This window comes from Meles meles, chromosome 3 (assembly GCF_922984935.1).
Source record: "Meles meles chromosome 3, mMelMel3.1 paternal haplotype, whole genome shotgun sequence".
NCBI classification, from domain to species: domain Eukaryota; kingdom Metazoa; phylum Chordata; class Mammalia; order Carnivora; family Mustelidae; genus Meles; species Meles meles.
In genome coordinates this window covers 134,682,739-134,706,367 of record NC_060068.1, presented here as the reverse complement: position 1 = coordinate 134,706,367, position 23,629 = coordinate 134,682,739, and positions in this window count along the sequence as shown.

Sequence of the window (23,629 nt, the reverse complement as noted above, 5' to 3'; positions counted from 1 at the left end):
TTAACTATCTATAAGGGATTTAGGGTCAGGAAAGGGGGCAGGAAGCCCTGCCAAGAAGGACCGTTCAATGCAATGAAGTGGTAGAGCTAATACACTCCCCTTTCACCCGATGTTCTCAAAACCCCAATATATATTAAAATTGTCTGTGAATATCAGTAATGTTTTAAATGAGAACTTCTTACGTGGAGAATTGGGAACCAGCAAGATACAGTTGCATGCTGATGGGGGATTCAAAAAGAACACAGAAGACGACAGTAAAACCCAATGGCTGAAATTTGATAGGGAAAAGTTTATTTTTGATCATTGAGACTTGTCTTATTAAACTTAGTCACGTCTTCAACTGTCTGCTTCATTTTGGTACCAGCAGGACTTTAATGGAATAGCATTAGTACAATAAAGGTGAAGATCTATATATCTATACATGTATTTATCTGTGTATGTATCTGTATCTATGTTTATACCTATATCTTTGTCTATGGCTCTGTATCTAACCATGCATAATTGTGGCTCATATCATAAACCAATGAATGATCTATTTTTTTATGTATTACCGAAGGAATTGAAACTGGGAAGATAGCTAGAAAACCAGTGGCAGAGAAGGAGGACCAGGAAAGCAAAGGTGGCTGAAGAAACCCAAGATTCCATAACAAAAGATACCCAAAGAAGGAACCTCTGGGATCCCGATGAACATAATTTTCTAAGATAAACCAATATTTCAAACTGTTTTGGAAATTAGAGTTTACCTCTGAATTTCCAGGTATGGTTGAAAGTCTGTAAGTGATAAATTGCCAAGGTAGATTTTTCTTTTCTTTCTTTCTTTTTTTTTCTTTTTTGTTTTGAAGATTTTATTTATTTCTTTGACAGACAGAGAACATAAGTAGGCAGAGAGGCAGGCAGAGAGGGGGAAGCAGGCTCCCTTCCAAGCAGAGGGCCTGATGTGGGGCTCGATCCCAGGACCCTGGGATCATGACCTGAGCCGAAGGCAGAGGCTTTAACCACACTCAGCCAGCCAGGCGCCCCACCAAGGTAGCTTTCTTTAAAGGTTAATGTCAAGTACCATTTTTTAAGCTGGAACAGATCTTATAAATTCTATTCAAACATTTTTAATAAACTTATAGAGTTTTTAATAGTTTTACATTGATATAGAAGTTGCAGGAATTACAGAGAGTTCCTGTATCGACTGTACCATTTCCCTTGTTGACGTTGCTCTAGTACATTTGTCACAACTGATTAATCAATATTAAGCACAATCTTCTCATTTTGCAGACAAAGAAACTGAGTCTCAGAGGGTTAAATGATTTGTCCCTTGCCATGGCAAGGGAACAACCAGGACCCGATTTCCTTGACTGTCAGCCAAGGGCTCCTTCTAGTAAACTGTGCTTCTCTATCTTGTGATATCATACTTTTCTCTGTTATTTCTGATGAATCTTTACAAACAAATCTGGTTCAGAAATTTAAGGTGTGAAATAGATAAAAGCAGAGCCCTTGCGGGTAAAGTGTCCCCCGCCTATCCCCCGGGGACACCTGAGGTATCTTTGAATAACTCTTAGGACTCAAAGGAGGAGAGTTTGGCAACAGCTCAGCAGTTCAATAGCAGAACTTGTAAGTGAACCATCTGGCACCATCTGCCCTGTGAAGCTGGAGGTGGGACTGTAACTGACTGAGCTAAGAGCCAACATGAGAAAGGAGGTAGATCAGGTACACAGGTCACAGGTGGGACCCGCTGTTCGATAAGAAGTGTAATCTTCATCCTTTGGGATTAAACTGATTAAAGAGAGGAGAGTCAAATAAGCATATTTGAGTTCATATAAATCTCCTAACTGCATCCATAGTATCATGTATTCTAGGGAAGATTGGCTGAAAATATGTTTGGGTTCTCTATTACGTATCCACTTTCTCTGCTTTCCCCATTCCTAGAAAAAAATTACTTCTTCCCCTTCCTTAATTCTTCCTTTTACTGGTCTTGGTTAGAGGAAAAGACGGTGAATAAAAGCCAATTAATAATAATAATAATGGGAAAAAAAGAGACAATGGGGGGAAAAAATGGTACTATGACACGGGACCTAAAGTTGCAGCCCAGAATGAGAAACATTTGTTTAATCCCCAGAATTGCCATACACAAACTATATGACGTACAAGGAGTTGTTCCGTCTCTCTGTGAAACACCCATGATAATCTTGTCAGGTGCTCCAGTACGTTGCTAAGGTAATTGAGTGAAATAATGGATTGAAATAGTTGTGCCTCCTGCTTGCGACATTGTCAAGTCTTGATAAACATTGGTTGTTATTATTTTTGCTAGTACAAGAACTGTTTGTATTATTATCAAAAGGGAAATAAATGCACGAGAGTGAACAAGCAGCTTTTCGATAGTCTTTTGCTTTTAGGAATCTTCTGTTGAATGCTCACCTTTTCCAAAGTACTTGCTTTTCCCCTTGAAGCTTTTTGACGATTATTTATTTCTTTAGTAATGATAATAATACAGTCTGTCATTCAAACAATATGATTAGTTTGCCAAAATTGAATTAATTAACTTTATAAAGGTGTTGTTGTTGTTGTTGGTTTGTTTGTTTGGTTGGTTTTGTTATTATTTTTTTAATAGTTTGATACGCTACTGACCAAGCTACCTGGGCTGTACTAGCTTTAAAAACAAAATTGACATTTGGCACTTTTCTTGAACCAGTCATTTATTCAACAAGTGCTTACTGAGCGCCCACCATGTGCCAGCACTGTTCTGGTCGTTTGGGCCACACAAAACAAAGATCCATGCCATGAGTCAGAGCTAAACTTAAGATAATAATAGTAAATTTTATTATATGTCAGAACGTGGTAAGTGCCATGGAAAAAGAAAAAAAAATGTAGGGCAGGGTAAGGAGAACTGGGATCACAGAGGCTGGGTTTTATTTTGTTTCGTTTTCAATCAAATGTGACCCTCTTAATGTCTCTTTGAGCTCTGTAGGCAGACCTGAGCATCTGGAAACAACTGGATGCTGAAAGAGCTATGCTTCTGCCATTCTTGGCTGTTTCTCCATTCTGTTACCTTCCAGAGGGTCAGCTTTCCCTGCTGCAGGAGCCTATCTCACATACATAGCTCAGTTCTTGTCAGCTACCAATCCCAGCAGATCCTTTTTTTTAAACCAGTCGGAACCAGGCCCATATAGTTACCCCTACTCAAAACCCAGCCAGCGGTACATGAAAAGTGATGTTCTAGAGCGTGGGCAACTCCTCTCCTCCTGGTGTTTTTCTGGGATTATGGGCAAATGAGGGAACTCCATCTAGATGTTAGGTGGAGGTCCCTGAGTTTTCCAGCCCCTCTTATAGGAATCCCAGCTTTCATTCCCAGGTGAGCTGCTGGAACACTCAAGCACAAGGTAGCATTATCATTACTCTCCCAACCAGGGCTCCTATTAATGTGTCACTGAAGCAACCTATTTTTTTTTTAAATACCAGTTCCCACCCCTTTGATATACTGGACATGTGTCAAAAAAATCAGAGGCCATCCGTATCTTATCTTACATTAGGAAGAGTCATGTAGAAATGTCCCTTCATTACCAGGACAGTCATGTCAAAAAGAATCGACTTATTGTCAACGTTTCTAACCTAACAATGTTAATGGAGCCTTTAGACATCCTTTCTCCTCATTTGTTTCTTAGATGCCTATCAAGGAGACAGTTGTGCCAGAGTTTCCAAGCTCTGGGGAGCCCTGTGTATGTGTATAAAATGACAGCAATCTAGACTGCTTATTATAAAGGGATATAGAGGTAGGTAGGAAGATTGAGGTGGTGGGGGGAAAGCATGCTTTTGGCAGGGTACCGGGGTGGCAGGCAAGACTTGACTCAAGCTCCAAAGCTAGCCATTATTTCTCCCCTCTCCTGTCCTCCCTCTAAAAATTTTCAGTACTGCGTAACAAAAATATTTACTGAATGAAGGTAGCCTTTAAGACAGTTCCCAGCAAGGTTAAAATATTTCTCTCCCTTAATTCATATATGTCATTCGTTCGTTCCTCCCTCCCTCCCTCCCTCCCTCCTTCCCTCCTTTCTTTTCTTCCATTCTTTTTTTTTTTTTTTTTTTTTTTTTTTTTTTTTTTTTTCCCCTGAGGCAGAGGAGGAAATAGGGGAAGAAACCACTGGCTGGAGAATTTTTTACAGCCTTCAGAAAGTACCTGGTGCTGGGTAGGAGGATTTGCAGGTCAGGGCCAATCTTGGAAGAACCAGCTCTCTGCCAACATGCCGTCGGCCATTCAATACTAATCAATAGTAACGAGATGACAGGTTGATATTAGTGAATAAAGCAATAAGCCATTTCCCCTGTAGAAGTTACACAAATGACTTGTCCTAACAGCATGAAACTATTGGAATTTTTCTAGGAAATGCCCGTGGGCTCTTACAGTAAATCTCTTTCAGATATGGATAATTCATCCTTCCTTCTTTTAAAACACAGTGAATGTGCTCCTTAGGTCTGTAAGTCCTAATCAACCCCACTCATAGGCATTTGAACTCTGTCCAGTGAGCGTGATTCAGAGACATAACCGTCAACTCTGTGGACAGTATGTTTATAGCCTTCAAGGGGGTATTTACCACTTGGGGGGACGCTCAGCACCTGAATACCCCTCCTCTGCAGAGATCTCTCCTGTATAACTCCTGGAGAAAAGTAGTGCTCTGCCTCCCATGTTGGAAGCTGATAGGATCTAGTTCCATTCTCACCAACCCCTGACAACTAGACAGTGGCCTGATGATCTGGGTTCAGCCAACTGGATGTTCCTGCCTGGTCCTTTGGGTTGTGAGCTGGGGGTGAAATTTAGGTAGAATTATTCTTAGTGGTCGACCTAGTGGCAACAGCTGCATCTTTCTGTAGTGATGGCACTGGTTCTAGCAATGGTCATATTGTCCCTCCGGTGCTCCTTTTGAAAATAGTTGTGGATCTCTTGAATAGCTTGTTTTCCTGAACTATGAGTTTGGGAGCTGATACTTTGAGTCATCTGACACCCTTATCAAAGTACCTTCCGACTTAAGTTAGCCAGAGTTGGTCTCTGACCATCAGAAAATCTTTATATTGTTTTGGTCCCATTTCAGTACGGAGAGTGTGGGATTCCAGATACCTCTTTCTACATTTTGTAAAGGAGAAAGCTAAAGTTGAGCAAGGCAAGTGACTTTCCCATGTTTTTGCTAGTTAGTGGCAGAGTTGAGACTTGAAGTGAGCCTCTGAGACCCGTGGAGTCAGTGCCCCTGTCTTATTTAGTATAACATGTCCAAGACCTGGTGAAGGAGGTAGCAAAGGACCAGACTTTTGAGAATATTTGCACTCCACATTCAGGCTATAGGATACAGCATTACCTCTATTTGATGGGAGAGAGACGGTGACCTAGAGTACCTCAGGGCCATTTCTTTTTTTTTTTTTTTTTAATAAAACTTAAAAAAATTATTTATTTATCTGAAAGAGAGAGGATGGGAAGAGAGAGAGAGAAAGAGAGAGAGAATGAATGGGGGGAGGGTCAGAGGGAGAAGCAGACTCCCTGGTGAGCAGGGAGCCTGATGAGGGACTGGATCCTGGGACTCCAGGATCATGACCTGAGCCAAAGGCAGACGCTTAACCAACTGAGCCACACAGGTGCCTCATCAGGGCATTTCTAATACAGAAATGTTTACTTTTTCAGGAGCATGGACTCAGGAAAGCTGAAGCCCAACCACAGTCACACCCAACTTTCTGTCCAAATGGATCCCATTAGTCAGCATTCCTAAAGGGGAGCATAGTATGGAAGGATATTGTGGGAAGTGGAGACTAAAAGGTGGGAAGAGTGAAATGCTATCTATTTATGTAGTTTTTAGTGAAGTGCATGGAGTGGTTATTCTGTGCCTGTGTTCTGCTGGGCACCTGACATATATCTATCTCAACTCATCCTAACAATGGTTAACAATTAGATGTAGGTACTGTTATTGCCCTCATTTTACAGATGAGGAATCTGAGACCTGGGGAGGCTAAGTCCCTTGCTCTAGATTCATAGCCAGTAAGCCACAGCACAAGGTAGGACTGATGTCATGGCCCAAGCTCCTAACCCATATATTGTACCAATGGGGCTTGTTGACATTTAAATCTGGGGTTCATTGATGATAGTTAACTGCTTTGTAGTGCATTTCATTAAAAAAAAATGTATACTGTTGCTTATGTAATTTCAAGATCATGATCTTTTAGAGAGATATTCCCTCCTCCACTATTTTACTATTTTCTTTCTTTTTTCTTTTTCTTTTTCTTTTTTTTTTTTTTTTTTGTGGGAGAAAGCTGAAATTTGGAAGACTTGGCAAAGAGAGTGTTAATGTGCTAACATCAAATGAATTCCATGGATTTTCTATTCATTAAGGCCCATTTCCCTGCACATAACTCACCTCAGCTTGGTTATACTACTCCAGGGTATGCTAGTAAAAGGGAGAAAAATGGGGAAGCCAGCCAGAAGGAGGTGTTTTTGGCTGCAAAAATCAACTTACACCTACCAACAAAGAAAAACAGAAAGGCTTTGCCAAACAGTAAATATCAAGTTCATTGCCTAAGCCCCAGAAGAAAACGTATTAAGCAATTTATGATACCTTTTTGAGTCTATGGTCACCTGATACTACTTGGCTGTGAATTTTGGGAATTGCAATTCAGCAATTGGGAGATGAATTACAGCAAAAATTCTGGTCATTTTATACCTCTGCTAAAGTATTGGGGATGACAAAGCATGAGTCTCCTTTGCCTGAGAAAATGTACATTTATTTATTCATTCACTGAATAAATTTACTGAGTACCTACTATGTACCAGGCATCTTTTAGCACCAGGGATAAAGCAGTCACCTTGACTTGCAATAGTCCTCTCTTACAGAGTCTAGCTAGGGAATAAGGATAAAATTAAGAAGACAAATAAATGAATAATTTCAGAAGATGGTGAGTGACTTGAAGAACACCAATTAAGTGCTTTGATGGAGGATGGAAGGTAGAGAGGGAGTAATTTAAATTGAATGGTCTGGAAGCTCTCCCTGTGGCCTCAATGTTAAGAAAAAGACAGCCACTCAAATGTCTAGAGCCAAACATTCTGGACAGTAGGGTGAGAAAATGCAAAGGACCTCATGGAAATCGAACTTGGTGTGTTAGAGAACCAGAAAGAAACACAGGCCAGAATTTAGTAAGAGAAGGGAGAGAGGGAAAGGTTGAGGTCAGAGGTCAACAGAGCAGATCATGTAAGGCCTTTAGTCATTCATGTTCAAGAATCTATTCCTTAACCTAAGAAGAGTGAGAAGCTCTTGGGAGTATTCAAGTGAGACTATTGATGTCTAATTGACAATGACTGAAGGTTCCCGGGGCAGTTTCAGTAGAGGGTGGTGGGGAGAGGCCTAGGAATAAAAGCTGAGAGAAGGGTTAGGGCATTGTAGCCATACTACAGAAATGTCAGTGTTGCTGGACAGAAGAGTGTAGGTCCTTAAAGTAAGCTCAACTATTAAAAAGTGGGTGAGGGGGGAGTGTATGTGTATTCATAGTGTTTTTCAACCCTGGCTGCACATTTGAATCACACTTGAAACTTATTAGAAATATAGCTACCTGGGGTCTCTCTAGAATATTCTGATTCAGCAGATCTGGGAAAGGCCTGTTTTTTAAGACTCAAACAACAGGAGATTCTAAAGTGTAGCAAGGGTTGAGAACCACTGGTTTAAAAATGTTTCCACATTCACTATTTCTTTCGATTGTCTCAGAATTTGTGAGATAGCTGTTGTTGCTGCCCCATTTCATGGATGAAGGAACTGAAGTTCACAGAGGAATAGCAATTTACTTACGATCACATGGGGAGCAGAAGACAGCATCCTGTTCTGTATATGCAAACCCAATGCTCTCTCTCTTACTCCACCGCATACCCCAGAAAGAAGCCAGCAAGTAGGTTACTGTCTTTAAAAACCCAAGATAGAGAAGGATGTTCACTGTCAGCAAGCAACAAGCAAAATGGAAATTTGCAGAAAAAGTGGGAGACCATGACGGGAAGGTGGAGTATAGAGGCCCTCCTTCATGGTATCATTTAGAAAGATGGATCAGATGGCATGGATCTGACAGGGAGGTGAAAACATGTTTGAGGGGATTCATGGGGGAGAGTTTTGAGGGAGGGTGGTAGAGATGATTAGGTGTGGAGAGATGAAGATGCTTCCATGAACCAATACTCTAGTGGTTATCCGTTATTTTTTGGTGGTTTAGCATCCATTCCAATTTCTTTTTGGAGACAAACAGAGGTGGAGATTTCTTCTCCATTGCTTTGAGTCTCTTGGATTGTAATCATTTTGAGCCTGGTTTTGCAACCTTCCTTTGATCCTGGGATACCTGTACCTCTTCTAACAAATCTTTCCCTTTTTGCTTATAGGTGTCCAGAGCCAGTTTTCATTGCTTTCAACAAATTGTCCTCTCCCTGTTTGATGTGGTGAGCATTTAGAGAAGGAAGAAGGGTGTGTAATTCCCTAAGTTGGCAAGCAGGCTAAATTTGCATTCTCCTATCCCACTTTCCACACTCAACCTTTCTAGGTATCTCTCAGGTTTCTGCTTTTGTAAGGATCACTGATTTCTTCTCTGGAATGCACATCTTCCTCTATTTATATACAGTGAAATGAGTGCCAAGAAAGAGAGATAATGGATAATCAAGAAGGATCATTCCTTCAATCCATTCTTCATTTAGCAGCAAGAGTGATTTTTTTTCAAAATGGAAGTCATGGCACTCCCAGGCTGAAAACTCTTTAGTGGCTTCCTATTGTGACTAGGATAATGATGAATCCATTAGTGCCTACCAGACCCCAGGAGATGTGATTGCTTATAAGGATTCCACTTCCTTTTATCCCATCTTTGATATCTATGCTCTAACTTTACACATATTTTTGTAGTTCCATGTAGGTACTCTGTCCCAACTGCCAGAGGGCCTTTGCACATTCTTTTCCTTTATTCAAAGACTCTTCTTTTCCCATTTTGCCTATTCCCTTTTCCCATTTTCCCATTTTTCCTTCTTTACACTTTAGAACTACATTATTTCCCCAGATAAACCTTATCTACTATCCTGATTAGGTTAAATCCAGTCCCCTTCCCCTCCACTCTCTCCTGCCCCCATCCCAGGCACCACACATAGCATATCTCATTGTAAGCACCAGTCACAATGGCAATTTCACAATTTGTTTTTGTGGTTCCTCATATTTGATTAATGTTTAGGCCCCCACTAGTCTGTAAATTTTGTGAAAACCCATATTGGTTTTTTCATCATGTTCAAAGTTCACAGCAGAATGCTTGGTGCATAATGATAAAAATGGTAAGAATAGGACTAACAATAACAATCAAAGTAATAGCTTCCATTTTTTTTTTACTACAAGGTGTTTTAAGCCCCTTACATGTGTTCTCAACAACCTTATGGTGTTCCGCCATTATTCCATGTAAATATGGGGAAGCAGATACAAAGAGACTATATGACTTAATAAAGGTCACACAGCTAAAAAATATTGGAGCTCAGGTGACAACCTATACAATATCGTTCCAAAGTTGGTGCTTTTAACTATAATGTTATCTTTCTTCTATGCACAATAGTTGTTCAGTAAGTGTTCATTGAATGAAGAAATGAATGAAAGTGGAAAGGAATGAACACATGACCCCAGAAATCTGGGAATAAAATTCCAGAGACCTGAACTCAGTGCCAACTCTGCCTGACACCGCTGTGTGATTTCATCCTTCAAGACCTCTGTTCCCTTTGTGTGAACAAGGGGGAGGGAGACAGACAAGTGTTAAGCACAAACCCTCTGGGTCTCTAAGCTGGCATGATTTAAAAGGCCACATCTGGATTCAGCTCTTGGACTTTGTAAGCTTAAAACAAAAATGACCAAGGTAGAGAACTTACTCCCTAGATCATAACGGAATTAGTGGCCCCTGGAACTGAAACAATAAAAGGAAAGACCATGTGGATGGAACCTACATCATGATTTTGGACCAAAGAAACAAGAAGTTGTAGGCCTTTCTCTGTCCATTATTTTAGGTATTTAGGGGATAATTCTCAACCATTACTTCCTTCTTGAGATATACTCATTATTAGCAGTTCTGAATGCCTGCTGGAGGAATCACGGAGCTAATTTTTCCCTTTCCTAATGTAGTTATACAAAAGTCTCATTGCATTAATATTTTTGCAATTGTGCTGTAACTGAAGCCACAGAAAACTGCTCACCAGGGATCCTGAGCCTTGCAAACAAGTCTCCCTAAGCCTGCATGGAAAATGCAGACGTGCTCCTCTGTTGCTAGTTAAGCTTGCTGGGACGTTAATGCATGCCTCCTACAGCATTTTAGACCCAGGCCTCAGACCCAGGCCCCTTTCCCCACCCCCCAAAGCTGCCACCAGGGTCCTATGTGCCTCCTAAACACTTGGCTGCAGCACTTGGGACATTTTATTGAGGCAGCTTTACTGGAAGGATCCAATTACAGGGTATAGCGAGTTAGAGTCAGTGCCCTGGTTAACAATGCTATGGAGAACACTGAGGTTCCTTTAGCCCTTCCTGGTATAAAAGAAATGAACAGAGTAATGGCAAACAGCCCCTGAGATGGCTGCTGCTTCTGGACACGAGCACTCCACTGGGTTTTTAAAAATCTTTATATTTTTATTCATGTATAAAAAGCAATACATCCTAGTTGCAGGGGGAAAAAAAAGTCAATAGGAAGTAGAAAGAGTAAAAAGTAAACCTCTCCCTTTCTACCTTTAAAACCCAACATTACTTCCCCTGAGGTAAGCACTGTTTTCAGTTTGTTATATATCCTTCCAGATCTTTATTTATTGCATTTACAAACAAAATTATATTATACTTGAAAAATTTCTGTCCACATTTTTCTGCAACTTTATTTTGTGCCTTACAATACATCATGACGTTTTCCACATCAGTGCATGTAGGTCTACCTTATTCTTTTAAGCTGGTCCTTTGAAATTTCTAGTATGTCTCTATTACACAATTCTCTTAACCAATTCCTCTTGTCAGTGCATATTTAGATGTTTCCAAAATTTTGGCTATTACAAATAATGCTGCAATGAATATCTTTGTAGTTTCCTGGAGTATCATACTGTGCACATGTGGAAGTTTCTTTAGGGTAAATTCTAGAGGGTTATTCAGAGTATTGAATGAATATACCCTATTTGTTCTGGGAGGTTCAAGTTCAGATTTCCCGTAGAGCTGAGACCAACCTTTGGAGGAGTTTGTTTTTTAAAATCATAATTAAAAAAATAAAATAGCGCTGTAATCACATGACAGATCTACGTATTTGCTCTGTTATCACTGACCTTTATCCATCCAGCTAAACCTCCAACCCCACAGGTAACTACTGCTGTTTCTTAGGTTTTCTTCTGAAGCTTCTTAATGCATAAACAGACAAATATAAACGTACTTTCTTATATCTTCCCTGTTTTTTCACATAAGAGGTAACATATTTTGTACATTATTCTGCTCTTGCTATTTTCTCTCACTCATGCATCTGATAGGACTTTTCATATAAATAGAGAGCTTAGCTTTGTCATTACTTTAAAAAATTTTAGCTAATAGACTTTATTTTTTAGAATGGCTTTCAGTTTACAGAAAATTTGATAGAAACTACTAAGATACAGAGAGCACAGAGTTCCCATATGATGCTGCTTCTGTCCTCCCCCACATTTCCCCTATTATTAACATCTTGTATTTGGGTGGTACACTTATTAAAATTGATGAACCGCTATCAATACACTTTTTATTAACAAAAGTCCATAATTTTCGTGAGGGTTCATTCCTTGTGTTGTACGCTACTGTGAGTTCTGAAAAATGCATAATGTCTTGTTTCTACCCTTACAGTATCATACAAAATAGTTTAATTGCCCTAAGGATTACTTGTGTTCCACCTAGTTATCCCTTTCTTCCCTCCCTGGCAACTATTGATGTCTCTACAGTTTTGCCTTTTCCAGAATGTTATGTATATAGTTGGAATCATATAGTAGTATGTAGCCTTTTCAAACTGGCTTCTTTTACTTAGCAACGTGCATAGCAAATTTCTCCATGTTTTCTCATGGCTTGATACTTTTTTTTTTTTGGTATCACTGAATAATTCATATAGAAGTACCACAGTTTGTTTATTCATTCACCTATTAAAGGACATATTGATTGCTTCCAAGTTTTGGCAGCTATGAATAAAAACTGCTATAAACATCCACGTGCATGTTTTTATGTGGTTATAAGTTTCATACCAAGGAGTATAATTGCCAAACTGTCTTCCAAAATTGCTGTACCATTTTGCCATTTCACCAGCAATCAAGAAAAGTTCCTGTTATTGTACATCTTTGCTAGCATTTGGTATTGTCAGAGTTTAGATTTTAGTCATTCTAAAAGATGTGTACTGGTATCTCATGTTGTTTTAATTTGCATTACCCTAATGACATGATGTTGAACATCTTTTCATATGCTTCTTTGTCGTCTGTATAACTTTTTTGGTTACGTGTCTCTTCAGATCTTTTGCTTGTTTTTATATTTGGTTGTTTGTTTCCTTGTTGAGTTTTAAGAGTTTTTGTATATTTGAGGCTTTTAAATTTTTTAAATCTTTATTTTTTAATTAATTAATTAATTAATTAATTAATTTTTATTTATTTATTTTTAGAGAGAGTGAGTGCCCTAGAAGGGGAGGAGAGAGGCTGAGGGAGAGGAGGAGAGAATCTTAAGCAGGCTTCATGCCCGGTGCATAACCTGACTCAGGGCTCAATCTTAGGACCCTGAGATTGTGACCTGAGCCAAAATCAAGAGTCAGATGCTTAAACTGACTGAGCCACCCAGGTGCCCTAAGAGTTTTTGCATATTTTGGATACAAGTTTTTTATTGGATATGTTTTGCAAATATTTTCTCTTGGTTTATGACTTGCCATTTCATTTTCATAAGTGTCTTTTGCAGAGCAGAAGTCTAACATAATTTTTTCTTTCATGGGTTGTACATTTTTTTTTTTTGAAGATTTTATTTATTTGCCAGAAAGAGAGAGAGAGAGGATGCACAGCGGTGGGGAGGGGGTGGGAGGGTCAGAGGGAGATGCAGACTCCCCACTGAGCGAGGATTCCCAACTCTGGGCTCCATCCCAGGAGCCTGGGATCATGACCTAAGCCAAAGGCAGATACTTAACCAACTGAGCCATCCAAGCTCCCCATCATGGATTGTACGTTTTGTGTTATATCTAAAGACTTAACACCAAGCCCAAAGTCACCTGGATTTTTTTTTAATTAATATATAATGTATTATTTACTTCAGGGGTACAGGACTGTGAATCATCAGTCTTACACAATTCACAGCACTCACCATAGCACATACCCTCCCCAGTGTAAGTCACCTAGATTTTTCCCTGTGTTTTCACCTAGAAGTTTTATGGTTTTGCATTTTACATTTTGGTCTGTGATCCACTTGAGTTAATTTTTATGAAAAGTGCAAGGACTGGGCTTATTTCTTTGTGTGTGAATGTCCAGTTGTTCCAACATGATTTAAAAAAAAAAATCCTTTCATTATTGAATTACCTTTGCTCCTTTGCCAAAGATGAGTTGATTATTTTTGTGTGAGTCTGTTTTGGGAGTCTTTATTATTTTCTGTGATCTATTTATCTATTTTTTGCCAATACCACACTGTCTTTATTATTGTAACTTTGTAATTAAGTCTTACATTTAGGTAGAGTTAGTTCTCTGGCTTTATTATTCTTCAGAGTTGAGTTGGCTATTCTAGATATTTTGCCTTTTCATATAAAATTTAGAATCACCCTGTTAATATAGACAAAGTAACTTACTAGGATTTTATTGGTATTGCATTGAATTTCTATATCAATCTGAGAAGAATTGACATCTTAACAATATTGGGTCTTTCTATATATGAATGTGGAATATCTATTTATTTAGATATTTAACTTCTTTCGTCAGAGTTTTGGAACTTCCCTTATATGATCTTGCATATATTTTGTTATATTTCTACCTATGTATTTCATTTTAATGGGGGAATGGGATGCTAATGTAAACGGTGCTATGTTTTAAATTTTAAATTCCAATTGTTGTTTGTTGGAATATAGGAAAGTGATTGACTTTTGTATTTTAACTTTGTATCCTACAACCTTGCTATAATCACTTATTGTTCCGGAAATTTTTCTAATGATTCTTTGAGGTTTTCTACATAACTTCTCATGTCATCTGGGAACAAAGACAGTTTTATTTCTTCCTTCCCAGTCTGTTTACTTTTTATTTCTTTTTCTTGCCTTATTGCATTAACTAGAACATCTAGTAGGTTGTTGAAAAGCAGTGGGAAGAGGGGACATCATTGCCTTGTTCACATTCTTTGGGGAAACTATCTAGAAACTCACATTAGGTATTATGTTAGCTCTATTGTAAATGTTCTTTACTATGTCGAAAACGTTTTACTCCATTCCTAGCTTGCTAAGAGTTTTTATTATGTGTGGCCTGATGCTATGTCTTTTGGAAATTTAGTAATTATTGACTCAATTTCTGTATACATATAGGCATATTCAGATTACTTTTTTAATCCTTTTATAAGTTTTGATACATTATACCTTCCAAAGAGTTGGTCCATTTCATCTAGGTCATCAAATTTGTGGGCATGGAATTGCCAGATACATTTATTATCCTTTTAATGTCCACAAGATTTATAGTGATGGCCCATCTTTCGTTTTTGATATTAGTTATTTGTGTTTTCTCTCTTTTTTCCTCTTACTTTGCCTAGCTAGAGGCTTGCGAATTTTATTGATTTTTTTTCCAAAAGAAAACAGCTTTTGGTTTTATTGATTTTATTGTTTTCTTGTTCTCAATTTCATTGATTCCTGCTCTATTTTTAAAATTTTTTTTCTGTTTAATTTGGATTTAATTGACTCTCCATTTTGTAGTTTCCTAAGATGGAAGTTTAGATTATTAATTTTAGATTTTTCTTTTTTTCTAACATATGCATTCAATGTTACAAATTTCCTTTTAAACATTATTTTTACTATATTCCACAAATTTTTGTAAGTTGTATTTTTATTTTCATTTGGTTCCAAATATTTTAAAATTTCTCTTGATACTTCTTCTTTAACCAATATGTTATTTAGAAGTGTGTTGTTTAATTTCCAGATATTTTGTGAATTTCTAGCTATCTTTTTGTTATTGATTCCTGGTTTAATTGCACTGTGGTCTGGGAGCATACTTTATTTAATTTCTATTCTTTCAAATTTGTTAGAGTGTGTTTTATGGTCCATAATTTGGTCTGTCTTGGTGAAGGTTTCATGTGAGCCTGAGAAGAATGTGTATTCTGCTGTTGTTGGGTGAAGTATTCTATAAAAGTCAGTTTGATCCAGTTGATTGATGGTCCTATTCAGTTCAACTATACATTCACAGATCTTCCACCTGTTGGATTGTCAGTTACTGAGAGGGGGTGTTGAAGTCTTCAAACATTATAGTGAATGTATCATTTTCTTCTTGGAGTTCTGTCACTTTTTTTTTTATTTGTTTATTTACAGCATAACAGTGTTCATTGTTTTGGCATCACACCCAGTGGTCCATGCAGTACGTGCCCTCCCTATTACCTACCACCTGGTTCCTCAACCTCCCCCCCCCCCCCCCCCGCCGCCCCTTCATAACCCTCTGGTTGTTTTTCAGAGTCCATAGTCTCTCATGGTTCATCTCCCCTTCAGTTTCCCTCAACTCCCTCTCCTCTCCATCTCCCCATGTCCTCCATGTTATTTGTTATGCTCCACAAATAAGTGAGACCATATGATACTTGACTCTCTCTGCTTGACTTATTTCGCTCAGCATAATTTCTTCCAGTCCCATCCATGTTGCTACAAAAGTTGGGTATTCGTCCTTTCTGATGGAGGCATAATACTCCATTGTGTATATGGACCACATCTTCCTTATCCATTCATCCGTTGAAGGGCATCGTGGTTCTTTCCACAGTTTGGCGACCGTAGCCATTGCTGCAATAAACATTGGGGTACAAATGGCCCTTCTTTTCACTACATCTGTATCTTTGGGGTAAATACCCAGCAGTGCAATTGCAGGGTCATAGGGAAGCTCTATTTTTAATTTCTTCAGGAATCTCCACACTGTTCTCCAAAGTGGCTGCACTAACTTGCATTCCCACCAACAGTGTAAGAGGGTTCCCCTTTCTCCACATCCTCTCCAGCACACGTTGTTTCCTGTCTTGCTAATTTTGGCCATTCTAACTGGTGTTAGGTGGTATCTCAATGTTGTTTTAATTTGAATCTCCCTGATGGCTAGTGATGATGAACATTTTTTCATGTGTCTGATAGCCATTTGTATGTCTTCGTTGGAGAAGTGTCTGTTCATATCTTCTGCCCATTTTTTGATATGATTATCTATTTTGTGTGTGTTGAGTTTGAGAAGTTCTTTATAGATCCTGGATATCAACCTTTTGTCTGTACTGTCATTTGCAAATATCTTCTCCCCTTCCGTGGGTTGCCTCTTTGTTTTGTTGACTGTTTCCTTTGCTGTGCAGAAGCTTTTGATCTTGATGAAGTCCCAAAAGTTCATTTTTGCTTTTGTTTCCTTGGCCTTTGGAGACATATCTTGAAAGAAGTTGCTGTGGCTGATATCGAAGAGGTTACTGCCTATGTTCTCCTCTAGGATTCTGATAGATTCCTGTCTCACGTTGAGGTCTTTTATCCATTTCGAGTTTATCTTTGTGTACGGTGTAAGAGAATGGTCGAGTTTCATTCTTCTACATATCGCTGTCCAGTTTTCCCAGCACCACTTATTGAAGAGACTGTCTTTTTTCCATTGAATATTTTTTCCTGTTTTGTCAAAGATTATTTCACCATAGAGTTGAGGGTCCATATCTGGGCTCTCCACTCTGTTCCACTGGTCTATGTGTCTGTTTTTATGCCAGTACCACGCTGTCTTGGTGATCATAGCTTTGTAGTAAAGCTTGAAATCGGGTAACGTGATGCCGCCAGTTTTGTTTTTGTTTTTCAACATTTCCTTAGCAATTCGGGGTCTCTTCTGACTCCATACAAATTTTAGGATTATTTGCTCCAGCTCTTTGAAAAATATCGGTGGAATTTTGATCGGAATGGCATTAAAAGTATAGATTGCTCTAGGCAGTATAGACATTTTAACAATGTTTATTCTTCCAATCCAAGAGCATGGAACAGTCTTCCATCTTTTTGTGTCTTCTTCAGTTTCTTTCATGAGTGTTCTGTAGTTCCTCGAGTACAGGTCCTTTACTTCTTTGGTTAGGTTTATGCCCAGGTATCTTATGGTTCTTGGTGCTATAGTAAATGGAATCGATTCTCTAATTTCCCTTTCTGTATTTTCATTGTTAGTGTATAAGAAAGCCACTGATTTCTGTACATTGACTTTGTATCCTGCCACGTTACTGAATTGCTGTATGAGTTCTAGTAGTTTGGGGGTGGAGTCTTTGGGGTTTTCCATATAAAGAATCATGTCATCTGCGAAGAGAGAGAGTTTGACTTCTTCCTTGTCAATTTGGATACCTTTTATTTCTCTTTGTTGTCTGATTGCCGTTGCTAGGACTTCTAATACTATGTTGAACAAGAGTGGTGAGAGTGGGCATCCTTGTCGTGTTCCTGATCTCAACGGGAAGGCTGCAAGCTTTTTCCCATTGAGGATGATATTTGCTGTGGGTCTTTCATAGATAGATTTTATGAAGTTCAGGAATGTTCCCTCTATCCCTATACTTTGAAGCGTTTTCATCAGGAACGGATGCTGGATTTTGTCAAATGCTTTTTCTGCATCAATTGAGAGGACCATGTGGTTCTTCTCTCTTCTCTTATTGATGTGTTCTATCACACTGATTGATTTGCGAATGTTGAACCAACCTTGCAACCCAGGGATGAATCCCACCTGGTCATGGTGGATAATCTTTTTAATGTGCTGCTGGATCCTGTTTGCTAGGATCTTGTTGAGAATCTTTGCATCCATATTCATCAGTGATATTGGTCTGAAATTCTCCTTTTTGGTAGGGTCTTTGCCTGGTTTGGGGATCAGGGTAATGCTGGCTTCATAAAAAGAGTCTGGAAGTTTTCCTTCTGCTTCAATTTTTTGGAACAGCTTCAGGAGAATTGGTGTTATTTCTTCTTTGAAAGTTTGGTAGAATTCCCCAGGGAATCCGTCAGGTCCTGGGCTCTTGTTTTTTGGGAGGTTTTTGATCACTGCTTCAATCTCATTAGGAGATATCGGTCTATTCAGGTTGTCAATTTCTTCCTGGTTCAATTTTGGGAGTTTGTAGCTTTCCAGGAATGCGTCCATTTCATCTAGGTTGCTTAGCTTATTGGCATATAACTGTTGGTAATAAGTTCTGTCACTTTTTACCTCATATTTTGACACTGTTAGGCACATACACAGTAAGGATTGTTATGTCTTCCTGGAGCATTGACCTTTTTATCATTATCTAATACCCTTTTTATCACTGGTACTTTTCTTTGCTCTGAAGTCTACTCTGTCTGAAATTAGTCACCCTAGCTTTCCCTTGATTAGTATTAGCATGTTTTGTCTCTCTTTATCCTTGGTTTATTTGTCTTTATGTTTAACATACATATCTTGTAGACAGTGTATAATTGGGTCTTTTTTTTTTTCCTTTAAACTGGTCTCTAATAGTCTTTGTCTTTTATTTGGTGTGCTTACACCCTTCACATTTAAAGTGATTATTGAGGGGCACCTGGATGGCTCAGTCTGTTAAGCATCTGACTCTTGGTTTCAGCTCAGGTCATGATCTCAGGGTCATGAGATTGAGCCCTGTGTTGGGCTCCACATTCACTGTGAATTCTGCTTGACATACTCTCTCTCGTTCCTCCTATGCCCCTCCCCCCACTTGTGTGCACATGCCCCCTCTCTCAAAAATAATAAATAAATAAACAAATAAATAAAATATTTAAAATTATAAAGTGATTATTGACATATTTGGATTAATATCTACTATATTTGTAATTAATTTGTATTCATTTCCCTAGTTCTTTGTATCTTTTTGTTTTCTACTCCTTTCCTTTAATGGCTTTAATTGAGCATTTCATATGATTTCATTTTCATTTCTCTCTTAGTATAAATAGAATAGAATAAAAGTATTAGAATCAAATTCTTTTATTTAATTTTTAAAAAAAAGATTTTATTTATTTGTGTGTGTGAGAGAGAGAGAGAGGGAGAGAGAGAGCACAAGCAGAGGGAGAAGCAGACTCCCCACTGAGTGGGGATCCCAACTCAGGGCTCCATCCCAGGAGCCTGGGATCATAGACCTAAGCCAAAGGTAGATGCTTAATTGACTGAGCCACCTGGGCACCCTGCTATTAAAATTCTTTTAGTGGTTTTCCTAAGTTTGCAATATACAGTGTATCTAAGTTTATTCATATATAGAGTCTATACTATGAACATATATACCATTTATATATCTTACGTATGTAAAAATTAATTATGCTGCTTCGTGGTTAATGAGGTTATTTTATATAACACCGTATTCCCAGTTCTTCCCTCATATATCTTTTTATGACATTACTGTTACTCATTTCACTTATCTATAAATCAGAGTCATTGAATATATATTGCTATTACTATTCTGAACAAATTATTAGATGAATGACAAATGAAATATTTTAATTTACCTTCTTTATTTCTTCTCTGATGCTCCTTTTTAAATGTTTATCAAAATTTCATATTATTTTTCTTTTTCCTAAAGAACTTCTTTAAATATTTCTTGCAAGTCAGGTTTAATTCTCTCAATTTTTGTTTGTCTGAGAAAGTTTTTATTTCTTCACTTTTGATGGATAATTTTGGTGGATACAGAATTCTTGGCTGGTGATTTTCTTCTTTCAACACTTAAATAGCATTATGCTGGTATGGAGTCTTTATATTTTAATATTTGATAATAATAGAATGCTCTCATTGCTCTTGAAAGGTTCTGCCCTCCCCTTCCCCTCAGAGTTTTTACTGGTCATTACACACACACACACACATATATATAATATACATATACATACACACACATGAAGATAAAATGAGAATGTCTAATTCCAAACTAACCCCACAAGAAAACCCTTTTTAAAAAAACTGGGATTACTTTACACATATAAATTAACAAAAGAAGAATTTTAATCTTCATTATATTGAGTTTTTCTGTCAAAAAGTATGGTGTTTTAATTTATTTAAATGTTATTTTGTATCCTGCAGCTCTGTTTTAAAGTTTTCTTCCTATTTAGTGTCACATTTTTATAGTTAATTTATCCCCAATAGTTTTATTTATGTTGTGCTAATGTAAATATGCTCTTTTTTCATCATATCTTTTAACTGGTTATTGTTTATACATACAGATTATTGATTTCTCTATACAAATTTTCAATCTTATTTCACTCAACTATTATTTTTTATAATCATTTTTTAATAATTTTCTTAGGTTTTTCAGGCATGCTGTCATCTTCAAAAAGTAGTAGATTTACCTCAATTCTAACTTTTTTCTTTTTTCTTTTTCTTTTCTAATTGTGTTTTCCAGTACTTCCGATTCAGTGCTAAAGAATAGTGTGATGGTAGTGTATGATTGTCTTGACTGTCACTGTAGTGGAAATACTCACTGTTCAGTGGTTCTAACATTAGGGTGATACCAATTCCTTAGAGGGACATTTGGGAATGTCAGGGTATATTTCGTTTTTATAATAATTCAGGGAAGTTGCTTCTGGAATTTAGTATGTGAGTGAATCAGGGGTAAAATGTTAATAGAACATTTGTTGAGAAAAAAATGACTCTAGTGTTTTCCAGTGATGATTGGCTTGAGATAATTTTTTTTTTATCTTATTGGGTATTTTTGTTAAGAATGATTGACTTTTTTGAATGATTTCTCAGCATATATGGAGATAGAAAATCATAAGATTTTTATGCATAAATCTATGTTAATATGATAGATCATATTAATATATTAATATATATAGAACACATATAGAACATATTAATATATGTATAACATATATATAGAACATATTAATGTATTAATAGATATCTTTTTTTAGGTGGAGGAGAGAATACAGAGGGAGAGAGAGCATCTTAAGCAGGCACCACACTGGACATGGAGCCTAATGCAGGGCTTGATCTCACAGCCCTGAGATCATGACCTAAGCTGAAATCAAGAGATGAATGCTTAACTGACTGAGCCACCTGACAGGTGTCCCAATGGATATCTTAATACTGCAAATTCCTTTTATTTTTAGAATAAACCCCAATGGTCAGATGTGTTATTTTTTTAAAATACTTTATTAGATTTTGTTTGTTAATATTTATTTAATAAGCTTCAATATTCATAAGTGAATTGGGCTAGTAGTTTCGTTATTTATGTATGTGTATGTGTGTCTATAGGAGCACATGATTGATATTTGCCAGGTCCTTGTTTCATTTTAGGTAGTGTTGGAATTATTTCTAAGATCAGAAAATTCCCCTGTGAAATCATCTGGACATGTAGAGATGCAGGAATGAAGAATGATTATAACCAAACTAATTTCTCTATGTCTTCTTTGAAAATCAGAGTTTACATTTTTCTATCCTTTTTAGAGTCTGCTTGGGTAAGGTATGTTTTCCAAGAATGTTACCTATTTCATCTAGGTTTTCAAATTTATTGACATAGAGTTGAATAAAATTGTTTCTTACTTTGTAAAACTTTTATAATTTTATTAAAAAACTTGTTTTTCTCTTTTTCTTGTTTAGGTTAGGTAGTTTATCTTTTATTTTAGTTTCAAAATAACCAATTTTGAAAGGCCAGAGAATATGTAAACCTTTGGGGAAGAAAGGAAAGGATATTTAAAAAAAAAAATGCATGTATCTCTTTATTTGGGCAAAAGGAATACAGGAAGGGTAAACCATAAACTAAGAAGATTGGTTACCTACAGGGATGATTAGTAATGGAGTTAAAAGAATGAGGGAATGAGAATGGGGTAGGAGAGATGAGTGGGGAACAATGCATTATTAAGAATGTTTTTGTTTAGCTCTGATGCTTAGAACCATGGTAATACTTCACATACTGAACAAGAAAATTAGTATACACTGGGATATGGGTGGAATCCAAAATAGAATATAAAAATCACAAATGAAACTAACTGTATTACAGATGAATAACAAGCACACTGAAGGGGATGGGGAAGAAAAGAGCAAACCTAAGTAACTCTGGAAATAGTGTTTTTCCTGTACACTACAGGGCTAACGACAAAAAGAACTGTACTTAAATATTGTGTGCTAGCCACTAGACGTGGTTCTCATAGGGATATGGTGAGCAAGCCTGAAATTATGCATACACTAGAATTGTACAAATTAATACATGTAATGACAAAAGTTTCTTATTTTCAGAGAAACAAGTTAAAATAAGGAAAGGGAGAAGGCAAAGAATAGGCTGTGTGGTGTTGGATTAAAATTAGAGATATTAATATGAACTAATACTTTTTAGTATATACATAAATACAGAAGTCAATGGAGATATGTGTGTATGCAGGAGATATGTGTGTATGTAGTATACACACGTACAGATACTTCCTAGGTGTGTCCACAGAGAGGGGCTAGACACTGAACCCAGTACTTCAGTTGTGCTTTCCATAGAAACAGTAAGAACCAGGGCTTCTTTAAGAAATAGTGAATTTCAAGAATGCAGCAGAGAAAACAGACAAGATGAGCCTAGAAGAAACCGTAACTCCAGAAGTAAGGAAATATTTTTTCATTGACGGGGACATGTTTGAAAGGATACTGAAAACAACTTGAAGAACACAGACATTTTGGACAAGAGAATTAAAAATGCTAGATTGCATTATAATCTGTAAAATAAACTAAATCATCCATGGGTCTCTGTCAATATAAATAAATGATTGAATGAATAAATGGGGAGAGACACAGCTCTTCCTTATAGTAGCACCCCATTAATAAATGTAGAACAAATGATAAAAAGAGAAAGCACTATTACCCGGAGACTGCAGTAATTGTAATCAAGAACCATCAATGGGTACTAAAATCAATCAGTGAAAAGCAACATATTTACATAATGTCAAAATATTTCCCCAGAAGATATTCATTAACTACAAGGGGAAAAATAGTAGCTTTACAATGCAAAAATATGGCCTATCCCTCCTTACCAAGTTGACATCATCAGTAATGAGACATACAAACATCGGTATGTTCGGATACAGTGTACTTCCGGGATATCCTTGCCAAAGACGCAAACTTGAATCTGATTATGAGAAAATAGTAGGGAAACCCAAATTGGAGGATGTTCCAGAAAACAGCTAACAAATACTCATCAAAAATGTCAAGGTCATGAGGTTAAGGAAAAGCTAGGAATCGTCACATATTGGAGGAGACTAAACTAAATGCAATGTAGAGCCGTGGACTGATCCTGGGCCAGAAAAAGGGGATTTGTGGGAAAACTGGCCAAGTTTGAGTGCAGTCTGTAGATTTGTTAATGGTATTGCATTTGTTTAATTGTCTGGTTTCAATAGTTGCACTACAATTATGCAATATGTTAATACTGGAGAAGTGGGATAATGGGCATACAGGATCTCTATGTACTGATTTTGCAATTTTTCTGCATACCAAAAAGTATTGCAAAATTCAAAGTTAAAAAATAACTTGCTTTGATTTTGTCATTAGTTTTCCTATTCT